Source organism: Panthera pardus, unplaced genomic scaffold (assembly GCF_024362965.1).
Source record: "Panthera pardus isolate Hobbes unplaced genomic scaffold, ASM2436296v1 HiC_scaffold_6, whole genome shotgun sequence".
In the NCBI taxonomy this organism is placed as follows: domain Eukaryota; kingdom Metazoa; phylum Chordata; class Mammalia; order Carnivora; family Felidae; genus Panthera; species Panthera pardus.
Genome location: NW_026526991.1, coordinates 83,888,981 through 83,913,394, shown reverse-complemented (window position 1 = coordinate 83,913,394; position 24,414 = coordinate 83,888,981). Strand labels below are relative to the sequence as shown.

General features: G+C 35.3%; 1 protein-coding gene across 8 annotated transcripts in view; it reads right to left on the bottom strand.

The window, feature by feature from the left end:
• The window catches only part of SOX5 (SRY-box transcription factor 5), a 1,011,059-nt gene that overhangs the window by 719,893 nt on the left and 266,752 nt on the right, over positions 1 to 24,414 (bottom strand). For 6 of the 8 annotated variants that reach the window (XM_019452504.2, XM_019452503.2, XM_019452501.2 and 3 more), the window contains one exon: positions 12,938 to 13,034. The exons of 1 other annotated variant lie outside the window; for it this stretch is intronic. The gene's annotated coding sequence lies outside the window, so the exon portion shown is untranslated. The remainder of the gene's footprint in view (positions 1 to 12,937; positions 13,035 to 24,414) is intronic. One more of the 8 variants, XM_053895316.1, reaches the window with a different exon arrangement.

The following is a 24,414-nucleotide window of genomic DNA, read 5'->3' as shown; positions in this document are numbered from 1 at the left end:
CTCTGCATTCTGCCTTTTAAAAGAGGGACTGATATAAACCACAATTTTTTAATCCATTCATCAGTTGATGGACATTTAGGCTCTTTCCATAATTTGGCTATTGTTGAGAGTGCTGCTATAAACATTGGGGTACAAGTGCCCCTATGCATCAGTACTCCTGTATCCCTTGGGTAAATTCCTAGCAGTGCTACTGCTGGGTCATAGGGTAGGTCTATTTTTAATTTTTTGAGGAACCTCCACACCGTTTTCCAGAGCGGCTGCACCAACTTGCATTCCCACCAACAGTGCAAGAGGGTTCCCATTTCTCCACATCCTCTCCAGCATCTATAGTCTCCTGATTTGTTCATTTTGGCCACTCTGACTGGCGTGTGGTGATATCTGAGTGTGGTTTTGATTTGTATTTCCCTGATGAGGAGCGACGTTGAGCATCTTTTCATGTGCCTGTTGGCCATCCGGATGTCTTCTTTAGAGAAGTGTCTATTCATGTTTTTGCCCATTTCTTCACTGGGTTATTTGTTTTTCAGGTGTGGAGTTTGGTGAGAAACTTAACAGAAACCCATGGGGGAGGGGAAGGAAAAAAAAAAGAGGTTAGAGTGGAAGAGAGCCAAAGCATAAGAGACTCTTAAAAACTGAGAACAAACTGAGGGTTGATGGGGGGTGGGAGGGAGGGGAGGGTGGGTGATGGGTATTGAGGAGGGCACGTTTTGGGATGAGCACTGGGTGTTGTATGGAAACCAATTTGACAATGAACTTCATGTATTGAAAAAAAAATAACTAAATAAAAGAGGGACTGATATACTTTTGCCTTCCTCACCCCCACCTGCACCCCAGCACTTTCTAGCACTTTTGAAGCCCAGGATCTCATTTTACTTATTATTGTATCTTCTGCAGCAACCAGTGTCATGCTTGGCACATTATGGTATGACTGTCACACAGAGATGCATCTTTGCTTCCTTCTTTTCAATCCAACTCCTTATACAACCTCTGATAAAATGCCGGAGTGGACAGATAAATGGTAGGCACACCCAACATGGGTTTCCATCAACATACTGGGCATGCATCCCATGCTGCCACCAAACTGACTTATAAAGAAATCACTAAAAATAAGATGAACCAATATAGAATGTGTTGAACTTTATTTCTGTCCATTCTGACTAATTTCGTTCAAGAAGAATTGAAAGCAGATGGTTAAAATCGAGAAAATAGACTAAAACCCTAGTTAATGACCATCTTGGAGACTGCTGTGCATGTACTTAATATATGTTTAACTAAGAGAAGCTTGCTAAGCAATATTTATACGTATAGTATTCTACTTTCTCAGGCTACTGTTTCAAACTAGTGCTTTCTCAAAGAAATTTTAAATCAGATTTCACCTCTGGTCACATTCCTGCACACTTGTACTTTCTAGGAGTTATGCAGCCTTAATCCTCTTGAAATTTTAGATCATAATTCCAAGAGTTATTAGGTTGGAAAACAGCTTCTGGGCAAGTGATGTTATTCAAAAAACTTTTTATACCAGAAATAATAGTTGGATTATTTCTGCCTCACGGATAGTCTTGAGGTCTGATTTTTAATATAATTCTGACATTAGTGTTCCTTCCTTTTCAATAACAATACTTCTAAAACAAAAGGGAAAGATGGGGGAATAAATAAAGAAAACACAATGGTTGTTAATAAATATAAAGGTTAAAATTAGATTTGACCTTCCTTTTCTGTACAGTTTACCCTATTCTTCTGTATTACAATGACATTACATAAATACTTTGATATTTGTTATTTAAGGGTGTATCAATATCTTGAGTTCTTTTAAGTCTCTGGAAGTGTTACTCCTTTTTAAAGTTGCTGGTCATAATGTGTAAATTTTCTTTTAAAAACACTATTTATTTTTGAAAAGTTATTCCTATTCCTAAAATTAAAATATTTACCTGTACTTTATTTCAGTACAGATAAAGTTTAAAAATAGAAAAAAGGGGATATGCACCAAAGTTCACTTATTTAAGTATCTAACTGAGGTGTGTTGGTAATGGAAGAACATAGAATTCATTTTATAAAAGTTTCTTTCAGTCAAAAAAGACAAGTTCATCTGAACAATTTATCAAATATATTTTACTTTATTTTAATAATCTGCTTCATCCATTGGGTGTAATAATCACTTTTTCATTGAGGTGTTTGGTTATAAAAATGAGAATAAAGGGGGAAATGCAGGAGACTTTAAAAAATCCAACTGTAGACACATCTGTAAATTCAGGGACATGATTTATGCTCACAATAATGAGTTAACTGTGTCATTAAAGAGAAGTGACTATAGAAACAATAGAACAGTACTGGAAGAATTTAATGATGGTTTTTAAAAGGCAAATTTTTTTCAAAAATTTTTTAACATTTATTTATTTTTGAGAGAGACAGAGACAGAGACAGAGTGCAAGTGGAGGAGAGGCAGAGAGAGACAGAGACACAGAATCTGAAGCAGACTCCAGGCTCTGAGCTGTTAGCACAGAGCCCAGTGCGGGGCTTGAACTAATGAACTGTGAGATCATGACCTGAGCCGAAGTCCAACGCTTAACAGACTGAGCCAACCAGGTGCCCCAGTAAATATGTATTTTTTAAGTGTTTATTTATTTATTTTGAGAGAGCGAGCAAGAGCAGGGGAGGGGCAGAGAGAGAGAATCTCAAGCAGACTCCATGCTGTCAGCACAGAGCCCAAAGAGGGGCTTAGTCTCAGAGCTGTGAGACAATGACCTGAGCTAAAATTAAGAGTCAGATGCTTAACCAACTGAGCCACCCGGGTGCCCCAAAGCAAATATCTTAACAAGGAATAGTATCTATGGTCCATTATATAAGATTTAGAATTTATTTTCAAAGGATTCTAAAAATCTTATTTCTGGGGTATTATTCTCAGCGATAATGGGACCAAGTGGAATTCACATGAAGGCAAAAGTTAGCACAACATGAAGAACTGAATTTTATGAATAAACCCTGAATAAACATGTTGGCAGTGTTATAGCATTTTATCCTAACCGTATAGACTTTAATGTATTAAAAATTCTGAAAAACACTTTTCCTCTTGATTTTTTTCCCAATTCAAAATCAGTACAAAGAACTTAAATATGTTTATACAGCAATCTGTGTATATAGAAAATGCTCTCATTAGAAAAACTACGTATGAAGCACTAATGTTATCGTTGTCAAAATTCCTATGTCATTTTTCACACAAATAGAAAAACAACCCTAAAATTTGTATGGAACAACAACCAAAAAAAAAAAACCCTCCAAATAACCAAAGCAATACTGAGGATAAAGAACAAAGCTGGAGATATCGCACTTCCTAATTTCAAACTATACTACAAAGCTACAGTAATTAAAACAGTATGGTACTGGCATAAAAATAGACACATAGACCAATGGAACTGAATTGAGAACCCATAAATAAATCTCTGATAGAGTCAACTAATATTTGACAAGGGAGCCAAAAATATTCAATGGGAAAAGGATCCTCTCTTTATTAAATGGTGCTGGGAAAACTGGACAACCACAAGCAGAAGAATAAAATTGAGCCCCTATCTTACACCATTCACAAAAATTAACTTAAAATGCATAGACTTGAACATGAGACCTAAAACTGTAAAACTCCAAGAAGAAAATGCAGGGGGAAAGTTCCTGATGTATGGATTAGTACATGGATACATACAGTTAAAATATATGCATCCTTCCTTGAAATAAAAGTAATATATGTTTACTGAAGAAAGGCAACTGGGGCACCTGGGTAGCTCAGTCGGTTAAGCATCTGACTCTTGGTCTCAGCTCAAATCATGTTCTCATGGCTTTTGAGTTTGAGCCCCACATCAGGCCCCGTGCTGTCAGTGCAGATCCTGCTTAGGATTTTCTCTCTCTCCCTTTTTCTCTGGATTCCCCCGCTTGTACTTTCCCTCTCAAAATAAATAAATAAAATTTTTAAAAAGAAAGAAAGAAAGGCAACTAACACATGTAATCAAAAAGGTGAAAATTTTAAAAATCAGCCATAATTCTTTAATCTAGACATATCCTTTCTGCATTTTTCATATCTTCTTCCAGAACTTTTGTTCTATGCATGATACACACACCTCTGTGTGTGTGTTCGTGTGCATGCATGTACCCACATATCCACTCAATAAACATTTACCATTGCCCAGGTTCTGGCTTCCCATGTTATTACATCATTTTTAAATTTTTTTCATTTTATATATTTTAGAGAGGGATGGAGAGAGCAAGTGTAAGCAGGGGAGGGGCAGACAGAGACAGAGACAGAGAGAATTGCAAGCAGGCTCCATGCTGTCAACACAGAGCCTGATGCAAGGCTTGATCTCACAAACCATGAGATCATGACCTGAGCTAAAATCAAGAGTTGGATGCTTAACCGACCGAGTCACCCAGGTGCCCCTACATCATTCTTACATGAAATTAATATTCCATCACATATACACACAATTTTTTTAACATAGAGCCAATTTTAATATATTGATTGTTTCCAATTTTATGTTACTATAAACACCATATATGAAACGTTAGCTAACTTCCTAGAAGCACAAACGTCAACATTAACTGATTTTAATGCGTACTGTGTGAAATGAATCTTTGGTGCAGGGATGCAAATGACACCACCAGCCTCAGTCAAGGACAGGCCTAATCTCACTGCAATCTTGTCTGCATTGGTTATTGCAGCATTTTTCATCTTTTCTAATTTGCTAAATGAACTATCTCAACTGATTTGTATTTCATGAATTTTACAAAAATCAAACATTTGATATGTTTAATCCCCATTTGAATCCTCTTATTAACTGAATATTCAAATTATTTTTCTACTTTTCTATTAATTTATAAGCAGTTTAAGTTATATTTTATTTACATACATTGAATATATAACATTTCCAATAGTTTTAGCAAAAATAGCACTTTATATCATTAAACCTAATATACTGCAAATATATTTCTCATTTCCTCATTTGCTTGTTTTGTCAGTCTTACCATTTAAGAAGCCAAAAAGCTTTTATGTTTATGTGATCAAACCTAACAACATTTTTTTTTGTGACTTCCGCCTTTGGTATAATGGTTACAAATAACTTCTAACCCTCCCCACACTTACATAAATATTCACCAACACTATCTCTTAATACTCTTATAGTGTCTTCTATTAAAAATTTAAATCTTTAATCCTTCCAGAATTTATATTGGTAATGGCACAGGAATTGAATTTAACTTTTTTTCTAAATAGTTAGAAAATTGTCCTTAAACCATTCCTTTCACACAGATTTGAAATGCCTAAAACGACACTTGTATCAAAAAGCTTTAAGAGGGAATGAAATTCCCTAATTATAGGTCAAACATCATGTTTATATTATGTTATGCTATGTCATGTCACATCATATTATATTTTAAAACACCAATTATTCACTATAAAATATGGTGAATTTTTTTAATTCTCTACAAGATGCCGAGATACATGCATCATCTAGGAAAGTAAAAAACATCATGGTTCATAATTACATTAAAAATTAAGAAATATTTATTACATTTCATAATGAATCCAAGCAATTCAACATCACTAATTTATGCAAAATGTATTTTCATTTACAGAATGTGACCGTGGGCAAGACTTCTTCCATTGAGAAGATGTATAACCTAATTATGAAAAAGTTCTATGGAGACAGTTTTGGTTCAAGGTTTTTTCTCAAATTAAATTATTATTGTTAGAACTGCTTCTCTGTTGCTTAGTGTTCTAAAGTAAGACACAAAAATAAACAATGGCTTGCTTATATACATCATTTAAAAAATTTATGGTCAACAGTTCATGCCATTATTTTACTTGGAAGGAAAAATTCTCTTAATTATAAACAATTGCTGAATAAGAGAACAATGATCAAACATTGTTATTAAATTATTAAGACATATATTATCATCTGACTTTAAAAAGTAATAAACTCTAAATTTCCTATAACTTTTGGATGATTCTCATTCATCATTCCTTATCAATCAGAAGCTGAAAGCCATAGCCAAAGGAATTATACATAGACCATTACTTTCTGCCAGATGTTTTAGGACTGTTTCAAGTACATCACCAATAGCTACTCAAAGAGCAATATCTTGTTCCAAGACCAGTACAATGGAGCATCTCTACATGACTGCATTATGTTACTTAAACTGATATACATTTTGAAACGAACTCTGCAATTCAAATTGTGCTAATAAAACTCCTCCACTGCATATGTACATACATTCGAAACACCCAGAAAATAAGCTTAATAATTTTATGCAAAACTATTCAGATGGATATTAGAGATTTGTAGGTAGAGCATGAAGATGATCAAGTATAATCAGGCATTTATACAAATAAGTTTGAGTTAAGGAAAAAAATGATACAAGTACAGTGCTCAGTCGGTTAAGCGTCTGACTGGATTTTGGCTCTTGGGTCATGATCTCATGGTTCGTGAGTTGGAGCCCCTTGCGCTGACAGATTCCCTCCTTTTGTCCCTCCCCTGCTCATGCGCATGTCCATGATCCCTCTGTCAAAATAAACTGTAGGAAAAAAAAAAGTATAGTGCCCTCAGATTCAATAGGCTGTTAGCATGCTTTTCATGGTGTTGTTACTTACAACGTTTCATTAACTTGAGAAAACTAAGCTGAAAGTTTATCAAAATGAAGATATTCCAGAAACTGAGGTGCAACAATAAAGTATGATCTACAATGATGTATAAAGGGTTATTAAAAAGAATGAGATATAGAAATTTGATACCATTCAGGAAATACATAATCACATGATGAGTTATTAATTAACAAGGGATTCGAATCAAAGACCAGCTTTGAATCTGTTCTACCATATGGTACAATAGAACTGTGGGTCAGGTTGTAGAGCATGGACGATTAGTTGTACAAGTAAGTAGTATCACAAGCCCTGTACTAATATAAATGTACAAATCAGTGCCTCCTTCCTTTTTAAAAAATAATAACTGGTGGTTATATTTCAAAGGGTCGTTGGATTTTCCTACGGCCTTTCAGTCTTCCTAATTACTATGTGTTCAGAGTTATGCACATTTTTATCCACAGGTGACAGACCTTTTTAAAACCAACTTCAATCACATTCAGTATTTTGTTTTGGTGGTGGTTTTTTTTTGTTGTTGTTGTTGTTGTTGTTTTTCCCTTAAACTGCCACCTACATTAAAATGTAAGACTGTGCTGCTTGGAGTTCTCATTAATGTTGCACAATTTAGATGATAGATTTGTCAACAAAGTGGCTCATGCTCAAAGGCCAGTGAACCCTGTCGGGATAAATGCCTTAAAAATTGTATATTGCAAAGTAATCTTTAATTATAAAGAACTCACTTGACAATTTGCAATATATTGGGATTATTTTCCTTTTTCAAGCAATAAAGAGTTTTACTCTCTATATTAGGGTGACTGAGGAAAAAAAGTGATTGGATTTGATAAATAGTTAAAGCAAAGAGCTTGCTTATTTGCAAGTAAAAGAGAAAGGTGACCAAAAGTCATGTACAAATAACAACTATTCAGGATCACAAATTATTAACTAGCTAAATGGTTAAAGCAAATAACTATAAATGCAGTGACATTTTAAAAGAATGTTAACGCAGAAGGAGATAAGCAAAGCAAAAATAACTGCTATCAATGGTTTAACTAACCACTATCCTCAATTTACCTCTGCAAAATCTTGGATTCCCAACATCTATGTAAAGTACTTATTTTTGTTGTGTTATTTTTGTTCAATGGAGTATAAAATCTGATATTCAACTAAGCCCTTTTGTGGGTATTGTTGATATGTGCAAAAGGATATTTTAACATTGCAACACATTTGAAAACATACATAAATATTCATAATTCTATAGCTTGTAAACATTTTCCTTCTATTCAATCTAATGGCAATGTCTTAATCCTTCATTACATTTCTTTTTTTTTTTAATTTAAGTTTATTTATCTATTTTGAGAGAGACAGAGCGTGCACACAGCAGGGTCAGAAAGAGGGAGACAATCCCAAGCAGGCTCCACACCAACCGCGTGTAGCCCCCATCAGGGCTCGACCCATGAACCGTAAGATCATGACTTGAGCCTAAGTTGGATGCTTAACTAAGCCACCCACGTTTCCCAGTGATCATGACTTTTGTTTGGTAATATTTGGTTGATTTTTTTTTCCATTTATATTCATGAGAGGAATTTCCCTGTAAATGCACTTTTTCAAGTGATACTTACCAAGTTTTGTACCAAGTTTCCATGACCTGATAAAGTAAGTTTGAGATTATCACTTCTGTTTTTTAAAAAACAACTTATGTAAAATTAGAATTACTTCTTCCTTGAATTTGTCTGTGAAGCAACCTGGGTCTGGAATTTTTTTTATAGGACAATTTTTGATTATTGAATTCGGTTGCTTTAATGGTTACAGAACTATTCAGGTTCTCCATTTCTTTTTGAGTAAATTTTGCTACACTGTATTTTTCTAGGAATTTGACCATTCATCCAATTCTTCATATTTACCAATATAAACTTGGTAATATAACATTCATAATATTTATTACTGGCTATTTAATATCTGCACAGTTGTGATATAGCTTCAGTCATTCTTGATATTGGTTATGTACCCTTTATCACTTGCTCTCTGGTCTCATCAGAGGACTAGAAAATTTATTCATCTTTTATTACAACAATCAATTTTTGGAATTGGAATACTGGAATCAAATATTTTGGAAATATGACAACTTCCCACTTTGTTAATTTTGCTCTTGCTTTAATTCACTCCTAGTGTTTATTACTTTGAGTTTTTCTTTTTGCTTTTTTTGAAATGCCTCTTTATTTTTATCCTCTTTTCTCGTAACAGTTAAGATATAAATTTCCCATTAAGTACTTCTTTTACGCATTCTACAATTGTTGTATATAAGAAGTTCAATTTCCTTAGAATATTTAAAATTACTATTGTGATTTCTCTGGAATTTTGAAACTTATTTTCTAGCTATACATTTTTAAAAATTATTTGCAATTTGATTTCTAATGAAATTGGTAGAATTCCAATTCTTTTAAAAATGGTTGAGACCTATTTTATGACTCAGCATACAACCAATTTTTATAACTTTTCCACGTATTCTTCAAAATAATATGTGTTTTGCAGTTGTATGCCAGGTTCTATATATGTCTATGAGGTCAAGTTTCTTACTTTTGTCTTTCAACTCTATATCCTTACTGATTTTTTCTGTCCACTTTATTCCATCAATTACTAAAAGTAGATTAAAATGCTATTGTGGATTTGCTTATTTCTCCTTGCTGTTTTGGCAATTTATCCTTAATATATTTTGAGATTATGTTATTGTGGGCATTTAGGCTTTAAATTATTATATTTTCCTATTGAATTGAAACTTCAATTATTTACAAAGTGACTCTATCTCCAGTAATGGTTTCAGCTTTAAACCATTGCTGAATCAGTGCAGTTACACCAGTATCCATGTGATAAGTATTAGCATGGTACAGTGTCTTCTATTATTATTTACATTTCATACATGAGGAATTGGTGGCTAAGGAACATACCCAAGAGAGACAGCCATCAGTGGTGCAATCAGGAACTCAAACACTGTGTCTCCCAAGTCTATGCCTCTCAACATCATAGTTCTCTTGTAAGTTCTAAAGAGTCAAGTCAGCTTAGGTTGGGGGGGGGGGGGAGGGGGTAGGCGGTGAGAGGGGGGTGGGGGCGGGAATGCTCTCACTCTAATTTCTGCAAAGGATTTCTCATGAATTGCTCTCTAATTTGATTTTTCATTTAGCTTTGAGTTAAATTCTCACTCCTTTAATATTCTAAGTTAACATAACACTTTTAAAAGTTCCTTAAACGCACACACACAAAGAAACATTCTTAATCCAGAACTGCAATACTCAACCTCTTTCACTGATACACAAGAAAGAGAAGTCTCTAAATGTTCTGCTCTTTGCCTTTCAAATAGGCACGATTACCAACAACTTCCATGTGCTTGACGCACACCACTGAACTGCAGCACAGTATCTCAATCTGCCCTAACCCATGTTGGCTGCAATATGATCAAGATTTCTGAGTGACCAAATGGCTCTACTGAGAGGGAACACTTATTGCAACCTGACTGCAGGAAAAAGTCAAAAAGGATAGGTGCTAAGCTCTTTCATCTCTCCTTGAATAGACATATTTAGTATTTTTATTAACAGGAACATCAGGCAACATATAAGCCTTTTGGAATTTCATGTCTTCTACGTCTCAAATTTTAATATCAAATCATACTTATTCAAAAAATTGTGTAAACTATGAAGAAAATCAAAATTGGTCATGATTCCATGATCTAGAGCTAATAATATTTGATGTATTAACTTTTAAGTATTGTTTTCTGTCAATTTTATGTATTTGCAATATATAAGTGAATGTATATGTGTGTGCATGTACATAAGTGTGCACACACACAAAGTTATACAATGTATCTTTAATGTGGATTCTGACTTGTTTAACTTAATATTGTATTATGCATAATTTCGTGTGTCCTTAAAAATTCTTTAAAAATATTTTATTGACTGTATAAAATAAATGTACTCAAATTTATCCAACTACTGCTTCATGCTGGATAATTTAGTCAATCTCAAAATTTTCCCATGATAAATATAGGAAAATGAACAAATATATTTATATAAATTTTGTCTCTTTCTTTAATTGTTTCATTAAGTTAGATTCCTGGAAGTGAAACTGCCAAATACTGTTAATTGGGCCCAATATCCAGTCTCTTATTCTTCCGCTGTAATAACTTCTCGAGACTTATCTCCCAGAATAAAAACTACATTTTCCAGCCTTTTTAAGCATGGCTTGGTTGTTATGACGACATTCTAGCCAATGAAATGTAAATGGAAGGGATGTCAATACCTTCGAGAAGATTTCCTTAAAGGGAGGGAGCATGATCTTCTCCTACTGATACTTCCTTCTTGTTGCTAGCCTAGGGACAGGATTACTGGAATACCAATTCTGGACATTCTAAAACACTAGGTAACAGTCCCGTGTTCAGAGTAACAGAGCAAGAGACGAAGGATCTGGGTCCCTCATGACCGTGGAACCATCCAACCAGCTCTGAACTGCCTACACAGACTTCACAGACTTCGCAAAGAGAAATACACATGTCTACTTTTTTTTTTAACTATTTCAGATGACTTCTAATCAAATCATTTCCAAACTAGTGGAAATTTTACGTAGAATGCTTTGGAAACATTTAAGGCTCATATCAGAGATGGCCAAATCACTTCTTGAAAAGTTGAACAAATATAACCTTTTCCCAACATTCTTAAAAGTACCCATCTCCCCACATTCTTGTTACAACATTATCCTTCCAAACCGTTTTTTTTTTTTTATTGGTTAGATAGTAAGTAGAGCGTAACTCTGCATTTCTCTTATTAGCATACTGCATTAGAATTGTATTCCTCATTATTTGTTCTTACATTTTATCTTTTATGTTTTTAATTTATTTTTTAATATCTATTTATTTTTGAGAGACAGAGAGAGACAGAACGTGAGCAGGGGAGGGGCAGAGAGAGAGGGAGGCACAGAATCCAAAGCAGGCTCTAGGCTCTGAGCTGTCAGCACAGAGCCCGACACGGGGCTTGAACTCACAAACCATGAGATCATGACCTGAGCAGAAGTCGGACGCTCAACCCACTGAGCCCCCCAGGCGCCCCCTTACATTTTCTCTTTTAAATTAAGATGTTAGTGCCTTCTGATACTAAGAACCTGTTTACATGTGATGTTCACTATATTTATTAGAAGTAGCCCCAGGTTTACACTTGCCTTTTAATTGTATTGATATTGGTGTTTTCACTTGTAAAACTACACAAGTTTCATATTTGCAATAATCCATTTGTGACCTATTCCACTTCTGTTAGCATAAAAATCCATTACTCACTATTCTTTCTTCCATATTATATTGTTTGATTTGTCTATGAAAATATGAAGTCTTATTTATAGATACTTTGAGGATATTACTTAGGTTTTAACAATTAATTTTTAAAGAAGTTAACCAACACAATTGATTCTAACAGTTTTCACAAATAAACTTGCATCTTGAAGTTTTACAAACATAAGTCATAAGACCTTAAGAGTCGATTAGCGAATAAGTTTTAGTCCTCTATGCAAAAAGATTATTTTTCCATAATTCATTTTAGGAAAAACAAAAAAAAGAATTCCTTTTCCATCTTATTCGTGACAAACTTCTAAACAAAGGCTCCCTTACCTCCAACCTTTTCTGATGTCACCCACATGATAGTCAGCCAGGGGATAATAAAAGGATTTTCAAGTGTGGGTCTGTGGTCAAACTTTCAGTTCCTGTTCCCAGAGTGTAACTTTTTTTGAAAAGACAAACAAGCATTTCATAAATGCACTCACAGATAGATGCCCACTAAATATTTCTGCCAAGCAAACCGAAAAATATCTGTTTGGCCTGAGCAAAATTGCATTTTTGTATGTGTATTTACAAAAGCATACCCCAGGGTATTTAATAGCCAATGGAAATTTTTATAAAATGTGTGACCTACCCATTGTGACCCAAAATATTTCCTTTGTAGCAACAACAAAAAAGCAGGAACAAATGTTTTAATGTTTCTCCATTTTTCAATGGAGACAAAAAGCTTCCACACCTTCAAGAAAAGTTTATCTCATTAAGAAAACTAAAAGAAATGTTGCTATCATCTGCTAGTTTAGACATTACCTTCATAATGAGTTTCCAAATTATAATTACAAATCCAGTTATCATTTGAATATAAAAGATTATGTACTATAGTTTTCTATGCATACGTCATGTATTTTACTTATAAATTAAAAAAATAAGAGAAGGCATATAAACTTTCCAGTTTTGTGAAATAGCAAGTGTACTAATCGATTTTTCAAAGGTGTGCATTATGTATTTTATGAATATACCTTTTTCCTACCCAGTGCAGTGCCAAAGTTCTCTGTTCAGCTTTCAGAATCTTGTAAACAGATTCACACAGGAATTGTGTCATCAGCAAGAGGAATCCTAGAAAAAATAAAACACCATTACCAATGCATTGTTCCATGGGGTGTCTGGGTGGCTCAGTAGGTTAAGCATCTGCTTTCAGCTAGGTCATGATCTCCTGCAGATTCTGTGTCTCCCTCTCTCTCTCTGCCTCTCCCCTGCTCACACTCTGTCTCTCTCTCTCAAAAATAAATAAACATTAAAAAAATGTTTAGGGGTGCCTCCGTGGCTCAGGTAGTTAAGTGTCCAACTTCGGCTCAGGTCATGATCTCACAGTTCATGAGTTTGAGCCCCACATCAGGTTCTGTGCTGACAGCTTGGAGCCTGGAGATTGCTTCAGATTCTGTGTCTCCCTCTCTCTCTGACCCTCCTCCACTCACGTTCTGTCTCTCAAAAATAAATAAACATTAAATTTTTTTTAATAAAAAGATGTTTAAGAAAAAACAATGTATTGTTCCATCTTAATAAATGTATCAACATAGAACTTTTGGAAGTAGAGAATTTTCAAGGTTTTTTCCTAAGGTTTTCAAAGTAAATCTGTATATGTATACTTACATAAATGTATACAAAATATATAAATATAATAAAATCATTATGGGAAAAGAGGCATTAATTTGACACTGTTTAATGCTGCCAGAATTAGTCTAAAAACATATGTGCATATATAGTTATCTGTATACATACATATATTGTTATCTGTATATACACATATATATTAATCCCCTCAGAAGTTGTTCATTTTGCTGATTTTCATGTAAACATCCTACAGATGCTTTAGGTCAGGCAACATTAAGATAAATTCTTACTTCTTAGAATGATTTATGAGAGATCTTCAGGTGTCCTCACAGGCCTTTTCCTTGATTCCATTCAGATGTATGATATTTGATGACACTGAATGAATGACCTTGAATGAATGACATTCATTCATTCAAATGTATGACAACGACAGTCAGCACCATAACTGCTTAGTGGGAGTTATTCAGGTATCTCTGCATTCACATTTCTTGCTATATATCTCTAGGACTGTGCTGCCAAGCTCAGCTTCAGAAATACTGCTCTTGCCATTTTCATGAGTGAATATAGCTCTGGCTTGATTACCAGTGTCCCCAGTTTAGACAGAAATGGCCTCTGCTATTGGGGTGCCTGGCTGGCTCAGTCAGTTAATCCTCCAACTCTTAGTTTTGGCTCAGGTCATGATCCCATGGTTCCAGGGATCAAGCCCTGCATCAGGCTCTGCACTGACAGGACAGAGCCTACTTGGAATTCTCTCTCTCCCTCTCTCTCTGCTCCTCCGGCATTCACACAAACTCTCTCTCTCTTTCTCAAAATAAATAACTAGCACTGACAGGACAGAGCCTACTTGGAATTCTCTCTTTCCCTCTCTCTCTGCTCCTCCGGCATTCACACAAACTCTCTCTCTCTTTCTCAAAATAAATAACTAGCACTGACAGGACAGAGCCTACTTGGAATTCTCTCTCTCCCTCTCTCTCTGCTCCTCCAGCATTCACACAAACTCTCTCTTTCTCAAAATAAATAACTAAACTGAAAGAAAGAAAGAAAGAAAGAAAGAAAGAAAGAAAGAAAGAAAGAAAGAAAAGGAAATTGCCTCTGCTACTCAGTTGAAATTCCTAGGAATCAGACTTCTGAAAGCAGGGAACCCATACATGGTGATGTAGCCACAGCCTCTGCCCCAGCTCAGTGTCTCCAGTATTAGTTCAATTCAGGGAGAGCTGAATAATGCTTCAGTGTTCATTCTTACTAGACCATTGATTATTCAGTTTTGATTACAAGATTAATGGCATTTGAGCAGTTTTATTACTGTATTGTATCTACGTGAAACATGATGGGTAGGGAGGGATTTTACTTCATTCCAGTACCAGAACTTTTACAAACACAGAAATCCAAAAGTCACCGCACTGACAAAGACTCCACATTGTATCATTAGTGTGCTAATTATTCCACAGGAGAGTATTCCGAAATGAGGAAAGTTATTACAAATTTTGAATATCAGAAATTATGCTGCTGCGGTAAAACAAAGCTTGTCTATACATAGTCCATTAATTTAAAAAAAACTCATTTCTTTTCATTAAAAAATTTACTAAAAAAGTATTCCAACTCTACTTTTTTTCAAGAAGTGAAATGTCACATCTGACCAAATAAATAGACTATAGAGTAGAATTTACTTAAAAATGAAATAGAAATTTTGCCATATCTTATATGTTGGCAACACAAAAATATACAGGTGGTAATTTTACCCACAAGAGGGAGCCTGTATTTTTACATTTTTTGTTACAGAACTTGACAAACTTGAATTAAAATATAAAATTCTCAAAATGTTTGTTGATACCATATTATGTCAGGTCAATTTTTGAGAAAGTCAGACTTTAGTTGGCATAATTTTATTCAACCATAACATATCACTACATCAGATGATTGAAAATATAATTAGAATTTTTAAAAATTTCCTACCTATACTGTAACTTTTTTTCATGTATAAGAATGAAAATGTAACTGCCAAACCAACCTAAGAGAAAATTCCTTTTAGGTGGTTGTAACATTAGTTGGGTAAAATTGACTAGAATTATTACGAGTGCTCTGCACATAGAAGTGAAATGATATTACAGTCATCCTTTTATCAGAAAAGAGGCTTGTATAAACCAATAATTTTCTATGCATTTGTGGAACAGGAAACATCCTATTTAAAACATTACTCTGATGGCCATTCTCACCAATATTACTTAAAACTTGCCTAAGTAAGGGCATAACTGACATGATGCCGTAATGAACTCTCCTTCCTTAGAGTTGAGAATAAAAATGTTTTCTTTAAAAAGAATGTAAGCTTGATTCCTTTGTATTCTATAATCTCCCTAAACAATATCTTAAATTACTAATACTTATGCTCTAGGTTTTATAAAAATAAAATGCATTCATCAACTTAAAAACTAATCTTATACAAAAATGGGGGCAACTCTTAACAACCCAGACTGATCTGCTGTATCACATTCAGAGACAATAATAATCCAGCTGAAATTTGTTTTGTGAACCCTCGTAAAGCATACAAAAGACAGATAACAAACTGTCCCTCTCCCTCAGAGTCCTTCTCGGCTACTCCACCATGTTAAATAATAGGGGCAGGGAGTTGAAGAAGAAGGGGTTAATCACTGCTGCTGTGCTTCCTTCTGGAATTCCAACCTACCCATTCAATCATTGTTTTTTCTCCCACTAGGGACTGTGAATCTAATGGACCTAAAATCAATACCTTATAAATGACATAAAAAATATATTCATTTTATGGACTAATGTACCCTAGTGTCTGAATCCTATTTACACCCTCTACTTTAAAAAGGAACAACAGACCCATTTCTGCCAGTAAAAGGTTACTCAGTCACTCTGGTGACATGCTGCAGAATGCACTGTCATCCTAAAGTGCAGCAGGAGGGAAAGATTGGTGGCTGCAAACCTCTACTGTAAAAACTTTAAACCTGGTGAGGCCCGCTTGCATGAAGAAACACAATCAGGGAGGAGCATGGAGGTAGCCTCCTAGAGTTTACCATGTTCCGAGGTGGGGTTTGCAGGTCTCCGGTTCCATTATCAGGTTTCACAACTTACATAAAAGTTTGAGTGCATCAAATATTACATATTATTAAAACACACACACACACACACAACTTCCATTTAAGAGTGAATTCTATAATGACTGAAAAAACTAGATAAAAAATCCTGAAAGGCAGAAGTGCTCATAACGTACCGAAGAGATGTTAGCCAAGTAAACATAATTGTGAGATTACACCACATTAAACCACAATCATAAATGAGCTCTGGGGAGACTGAGGGCATTTCATCTATCAGATGCACCAGTAAAACAACCAAAAAAGATACATGACTTTCTGTTGTGTTTTTTTTATATATTAAGAAAATCTATATATACTAACGAGAAGGTTTTATATCTACAGAATATTCTTTAATCCAAAGGACCCACATAATTGCTCCAAATACCATTATTATCATTTAGAAAGTATCACGTTTAGCTTAATAAAAAACTCTCCACTTATAATCTATTAGTAACTTTATTTAGAGAGCATCTTCTACTTTTAATATTTTTTTAAGACATCAAATAGAGAACAACCCTGCAAAACACAGATGCCTGCAATGCAAAGATAAAAGTATGGTAAAAAAAAAAAAAAAAAAAAAGGTAAAAAAGAAAGGAAAAAGAGAGCTAAAAACTGAAAACTAAAGGAAGATCTATTTTCCTGAAAAAACATCATTTGACTTACTCTGTTTCAATGGGTACAAATCAGAATAAAGAATAATGAACAAGAAAAGCAACTTGAAAACAGATACTTTTTGAGAGAATTCTAGCAACAGGTCAGACTGAGATTCCCTGTTCAGTTTTACTGGCTTAAAATCCATATAGTTATAAAATTACAGTTTGAAATAAAAAAAAAAAACTGTTGTTCTTTATTCCAATTGCCAACCAGAGCCATTTATCCCCTATTAGATAAAGTATAATAGACTCTACCGAAAGGGTCATTGGCCTTCCATTTAATGATATTGCCAGCCCCAATCTGCATTTTCCCGGCAATGTCCCTCAACACAGAATAAATGGCTGATCTCTTCACAATAACAGCTGATTTCTATTTATTAAGCTAAAAAGGTCACCATTTTCTACGGCTGGGCCGCCCTGCACTATTGATAATTTTATGCATAAACAAATGGCAAATTTGTGCCACATAAATATGCATTAGCAATTACTTTTTCCTCGGGCAACGCTCACCGCATGCAAATGTGTACCTCGAAGGGCCTGGTAGCTTTTGTTTTAGCTCTTGAACAGTGAAACAAAAGAGCACAATAAATAATTTTAAAATTGCCAATCAATAAGCAATGCAAATGCAAAGGTAAATGGCAAGAAACTTGCTTAGAAACAACAAAACAAAAAGCGAGGTGGAAGCGGTTGGTGGAAGGATTTTCTTTCTCATATTAGTTCATTTCTTTCTCTTCCATAATGAAAAGGCTAAAGTACTCTGGACACAGAACAGCTAGCGAGGCTGGTGCTAAAGCAGATGGCAGATGGGAAAGTAGAAAGTATACACACGCTGAGTAAACACACACATACATACACACACCCCGAAAGGGGGTGTGGGAAAAAGTGTGTTCCTGTGTGATTTCAAGTGCATCACCCATTCAAATTTCTGAATTTTCAATTTCAGAGACTCAAAGACTTTAAAACTGGGTGGAGCTACAGAGATACATAGCCAAATCTCAATTCCACTGCACTTTGCCGCGTTGTTTTCTAATATCCTCAGACAAAGGGAATATACACTACCAATAAGTAAGATTTTTTTAGGAATGTGAAAAAAAAGGAGTAAATGACGAATATACAAACAAGAGATAAAAACATCTACATGCCCAGATGTTAGGATTAAAAAAAAAAAAAAAACCTTATCTCAGAACAGTTCAAGAATAGTTCTCAGAGCATCAGGATAGAGAGGTAATGGGCTAATAAGGTGAGAAGCAGCAAGGGTAAGGAAGTCTAGGAGGAAAAATAAGTATTCCCCTAATTTGAACATGAAAACAAGTGATAACTAAAGAAAAAAGTTGGCATTTTTTTAATAAAAATGATCTTTAATAATAAGAGGTTTGTTTTTTTTTTTAAGTGCTATCTGTCACGCACTGTTCTAAGGGCTTTACACGCTTACATCCATTACACTTGATCTTCACAGAAACCTCTCTATAGGTTGGTACATTTCATAGCACGGAGGAACAGAAAGGTTAGAAAACTTGACCAGTTTCCTTAAGGCTGTGCTAGGTCTGGGCTTTGATCCAGTCTGATGCCAACACCTGCAAGCTTCACTGCTGCTTAATACTGCCATCCATTCCTCAAAACCTATCCATTTTGACCTGATCGGACAATCGTTTTCTCAATGTGTAGATGGCTTTGCCTTTGTATAAATAAGTCACACTGTATTTTAAAAATTTTAAATTGGGACTTATGTGAGTTTCTTTAATCTTTGTTAAAATACCTCAGCTTCTGTAAAATACGCAATTTATATATTAATATAAAGGCACATTAATACATGTACACTGAGAACATGCCATAGTCTTAATCATTTGGGAATAGAAACACGCGTTCTGATCCCTATCTTGATCTCTATATAATTGAAGGTTTTACTATTACACAAAGGATTAACAAATATTAACAAGAAAGGAGTAAAGATAAATAAATATTCTTGGGCTAAATGCAAATAGGCAAACCTGAACATCTAAAGTCAGCATGTAGCTCTCTCCTGCTCAGAGCCAAGATATTCTTCAAGAGGGCCTCTTAGAATCCTGATATGGATACCAAGAGACAAAATTCTGTAGTGAAGACCATGAAATTTCTGCTTGCAATATTTTTCCCCTGATAATATCAGTGTTGGTAGATCAGGCCTGTTGTTAGCAGACTATCTTTGTGTGACTAAGAGAAAGATGCTCTCGTAGGTAGGCGATTCAGAAAGTACATTACCCACACAACCATACAGGATGCCCTAAAAGAGACTTTATGGTTTTCATGGTTAGAAAAGTGTTATTTCTACTATAAAAACCCACTGTCTTCAAAAAAGAAAAACCAAAAATCCTACCTTCTTCTGAGATTTTTGAATCAAGTACCCACTTATTAATACAAAATCAGTACAGATAGATTCCAATATGATAGTAATATTTTATATGTTAATTCAAATAATTACATATATCCCCATTTTGCTATGTTTTAATTTTCAGTCTTCATTGCTGAACATACAAAAACTCAAGTATTGGGGTGAATGGGTGGCTCGGTTAATTAAATGTCCAACTCTTGATTTTTGGCTTAGGTCATGATCTCAGGGTTTGCGGAATCAAGCCCCGCATTGGGCTCTGTGCTGACACTGTGGAGCCTGCTTGGAATTCTCTCTCTCTCTCTCTCTCTCTCTCTCTCTCTCTCTCTCTCTCTGTCCTTCCCCTGCTCACACACACTCTTTCTTTCTAAATAATTTTTTTAAAAATGTGAGTATGTTTTTTATTATTAATTAAATGCAATAAATGTGTGCCAAAGACCGTTACTATGCAACAGGCCAAAGTTTTAATTACATCATTCTTTGCCCAATTCCTTACTCTCTATGCAAGGTAAAGATTTCAACTGGTGTGTTATATGGACATTGCAGTGTCCAAAGATTCAGTGTAGCAGAGGCTGAGTCAAATAATCAAACTGTGTGTTCCAATCCCACTTTCATAGCAACAAAGTCAGATATAGATAGAGGGTACATTTGAGGGGTTCAGAAAAATCAAAGTAAGCAACAGGAAGTTCTATCTAGGACTCTGTGTACATGGCAGGGAGAAAGTCACTGCCTCATTTGTCCTGGGTGAGGATCTGCCAGTCTCTTTGCTTTAGATCCTTTCTTTTCCCATCTCCTGCCCTGCTGATCTTGACATGGGCTAATCCCAGTAGGACAAGTTTCCCAGACTACTCTGCAGTTGGCTTCCAGGTGAGTTCGGTTTCTGGAAGGAGACTGGAACATGATGTAAGGTATAAACATCATGATGTGCATGTGCATGGGTGCATGTGTGCACGAGTGTGTGTGTGTACATGAGCTAATGCACCTTGGGCTCTCTCTCTCTCCTTCGTTTACTTTTTAAAAAGCCCTTTTTTTTAATAGACAATTACACATTCTAAACAGAGACATAAATAAAACAAACCCATGAACCATCTCCAAGTTTCAACGTCTATCAACTTTTTGCTATTTGAAATTTTCCTGCTTTTCCTCTGCTTTACTAGGTGTCTTGGGCAGAAGCCCTCTCTCTACTCGGCTCTACTTCTTACCAGACAGGTCCCCATTGTTTCAGACTCCATCCAGTAACCCTGGTAACCCTGCTTCCCCCCTTTTGGCTCCCAGCTTCTTGCTGTTCCTGATCTCTAGGTTGCTTTTACAATTCATCATTATAAATGTGTAACAATTCTTCAATATTACATGTCCCCTTTTAAAATAATCACAGTGGTTTCTGTCTTCTTGCTTAAACCCTGACCATACAGAATTATTATTTTACTCTACTTCTTATCACCTCCTGTCAGAACCATTATTTATCCTTTATTCATAGCACCCTAGAAGCAAGTCAAGGCCACCTAAAGCATAGAACCTTTTCAATAACATTCTGGTCCAATATTTGCCATGCCTGAAGTATGGTACTCCATATATAACATTCATAATGTATTCATGTATCAGATAAGCTATTCTTACTCTGTATCTTCTGTCAATTACTTATTGATACCCTGTTTTTTATTGCCATGTCTGAATCTGTGGGCCAATGAAAGAGCAACAGAGATCTACTACTGCTCCAGGAAATTCTACCCACTGCCTAACACCATGGGAATCTGCCCAGGCTATTTTAAGGAGGTAGCTCAATCTGTCATGAAAATACGTTTTTCCAATGGTAGATGGCAGAGACAAGTTAACCAAGTTTATGTCTTAGACAAGACATGTTTAACATACAGGCATTTGTTTATTCATAACAAAACATGACCTTCTGATGTTAGGAATGAATACAAATGCACGCACACTCATACATACATACACGCACACACACACACACACACACACACACACACACACACACCATAAAAATGATTTATGTTAGATGGCTCTTACAAAATTACACTTTGAAAAATTACGGGACTATGAATCAAACATATAGATTAAAATTCTCTGAAACAGACATGTGCTTAATAATTAATGGGAAAGGATACAAATAATATTTATGATTTTAACTTACCCAAAACACTTGAATAATTATGCAGTAATCATTTAGCTCGATGAAGACATACTTATCAAATGTGAACTCTAATCTGTGAGGAAATTCTAAAATACATAAAAAAAGATCTTAAAATTGAAATGATGGACTTAAATCAAGCTACACTTTCATCTAGTTTAATATCAAAGCTTGTTATAAAAATATGGAGACTAAAGATAGTTCATGATACTTTGTGATTTTTAGTAGCAGCAATCACAGTGTAAGCAAAGAATGAGATGTGGCAGCAGAGAAAAGAAAGCACAGTTGATAAGCATAGAGTGTCTGAATCAGAGTTAGGTAAAACCGATGACCAATAAGACAATTATTTCAAATACTGGTTCAGAACTGGTTCCTATCCTATAGGTAAGAAACTGTGTAAGTATTCAACACCCAGAAAAAGTCAACCAGAAATATTCTATGTATGACAACTGTGCTAAGTCAGGTACAATTAGAAGATACAGTCAGCCTGAAAAAGATCAAATTTAGGGGAAGGGGGGTGGGCAATCATTAGGTACAAAAAAAGGATTTGAAGGCCATTTGGTCAAGTGTGGACTGGATATGTTGTCCCATGGTCCACACAAAAGAACAAGGTGTCATTTTGAGTTTTGTTTCCTCAGCAGGGTTATGTGGAGGTAGATTTCTGGGCATTGCGAAAAACAACGCTTTTTTTAAAAAAAAAGCTGTCCAACAGCAGGATTAGTTGGAGCAGAGCCAGATAAATGATTGAGTATTTAAGCAAGAGCTCTGGATTCCAACAGAATGGGTCACTTTCTGGCTTTGCAACTTGCCATCCAAGTGATCTTGGACATAGTGGCATGGGCTATGAATGCTTTGGTTTTCTCATCTGCAAAATCTTCCAAATATATATTCTATACTGAGGAAAGGTAGAGAAGCCCAAGCAGAGACTGCAGGGCATCTGCCAGAGGCCTGAGAACAGGATTTCTGAACTGAATGGTATATTGCATTGGGTAGCTTTTAGGATCCATTCTCATCTGAGAGAATTATCCTATTTCTCAAAGTTCAAAAATATATCTTCATGTAATTCCAGGCAAGCAAGGCCAGCATTAAATATTTAACAGGGGAAAAGTTTGTGGCAATTCTGTATTGAAAGGTTTAGCATCAGAAAAAGGATAGTCATTTTTGACCAAGAAAAGATAAAGCCATTATAAAAAGTATAAAGCTATTATTTAAAAACTCACAAAAGTATTTTAGTCAATAAAAGGCACATAACATCATAAGTCAGATATATGATTGCTTAAATAAGCAACATCTCCTTTTAATAAATTTACAATATTAACCGTATTTTTTATTTTTTTAAGTCTCTAGTTACTTAATTTATAGATACTTCCTGGTTCCTGAGGAAATGTAAACAAAGTACTTATGCTTTTTGAACACTGAGTACTGCTTCCTTGCTGTCAGCCAAGCCTTTCCACTACTCCTTCAACCGAGCCGTCTGTCCCAACCCCTCAGCACATGGCAAACAAGAACACAGAAAAGTGAGTGAAGCAGGACTAAAGGGCATCTTCAAAAGAAGCAATTCTAAATCCTGTTTTGCAATGCCTCAGGGTTCCTCTAGTTATTTCAAGGAATGCTCTGCGATTTTCGAGAAATTCTTAAAGTGATTTTGATTTTGATTTTTTCATCCTAACAATTATAGACATCTTTAGATGACTTTTCAAGGCATTTTCACATAAACTGACTGGATTCTCAGCAATTCTCAAAGGTAAGTATGACAGGGGCTGATCCCTCTTCTACAGATTAAAAAAACCCAGAAGAATTATGACTTGATCCCAAATCACAAAACCACAAAGCAGCAAAAAAAAGGCAAGAACGCAAGTCCCGTCTTTTTCCTGTCCACTATGATCTATAACAAATCACATGGAGTACTTTAGGACTCGGCAGAGGGGTCATTTTGAAATCCCTCAAACTATGGAAGTATAAATTTACTTCTGAAGCTGTGAATGTTTATCAGGATTATTCTATACTCTGTATTTACTTTCTCATTCATTGACTAAGTATTCCCACTTTTAAAACTGGGAATAACATAGTGTTTCTCAATGGAGGGTGATTTTGCCCCCTAGGGGACATTTTGCACTGCACTGTACTGTCTGCAGACATGTTTGTGACACTGCGGTGGGCATGGGGGGAGGGGTGTGAGGAGTGGGGAGAGAATGGATACTACTAGCATCTAATGGGGTACAGTCCAGAGATGCTTCTAAACACCCTACAGTACACAGGATAGCTCCTTACAACAACGAATTATCCAGCCCAAAGCGTAGTGTTGAGGTTGAGAACCCCTGGATTAGCACTATTTTTATTTAAGCCATCTGGTTTTATCTCTTATTTTTGTTACATAATCATAATAACGTTTTCAGAATGTAACATTTGCTGAGCACTAATGACTGGTTTGGCATAAGGCTATAAGCTCTTGGGTAGTCACTAATTCCACAGAATGCCCTGTGCCTTAATCTTTGCTGTTCGACAATACATTGAGCAGTGGTTCAAGTGACACAGAGGTCACCATTACTGAGATAAATGGATCATAATAATTTGTCATGGTATTTATAACACTTTGCTTCTAAGAATGTTGAAAATAAAGTGATGC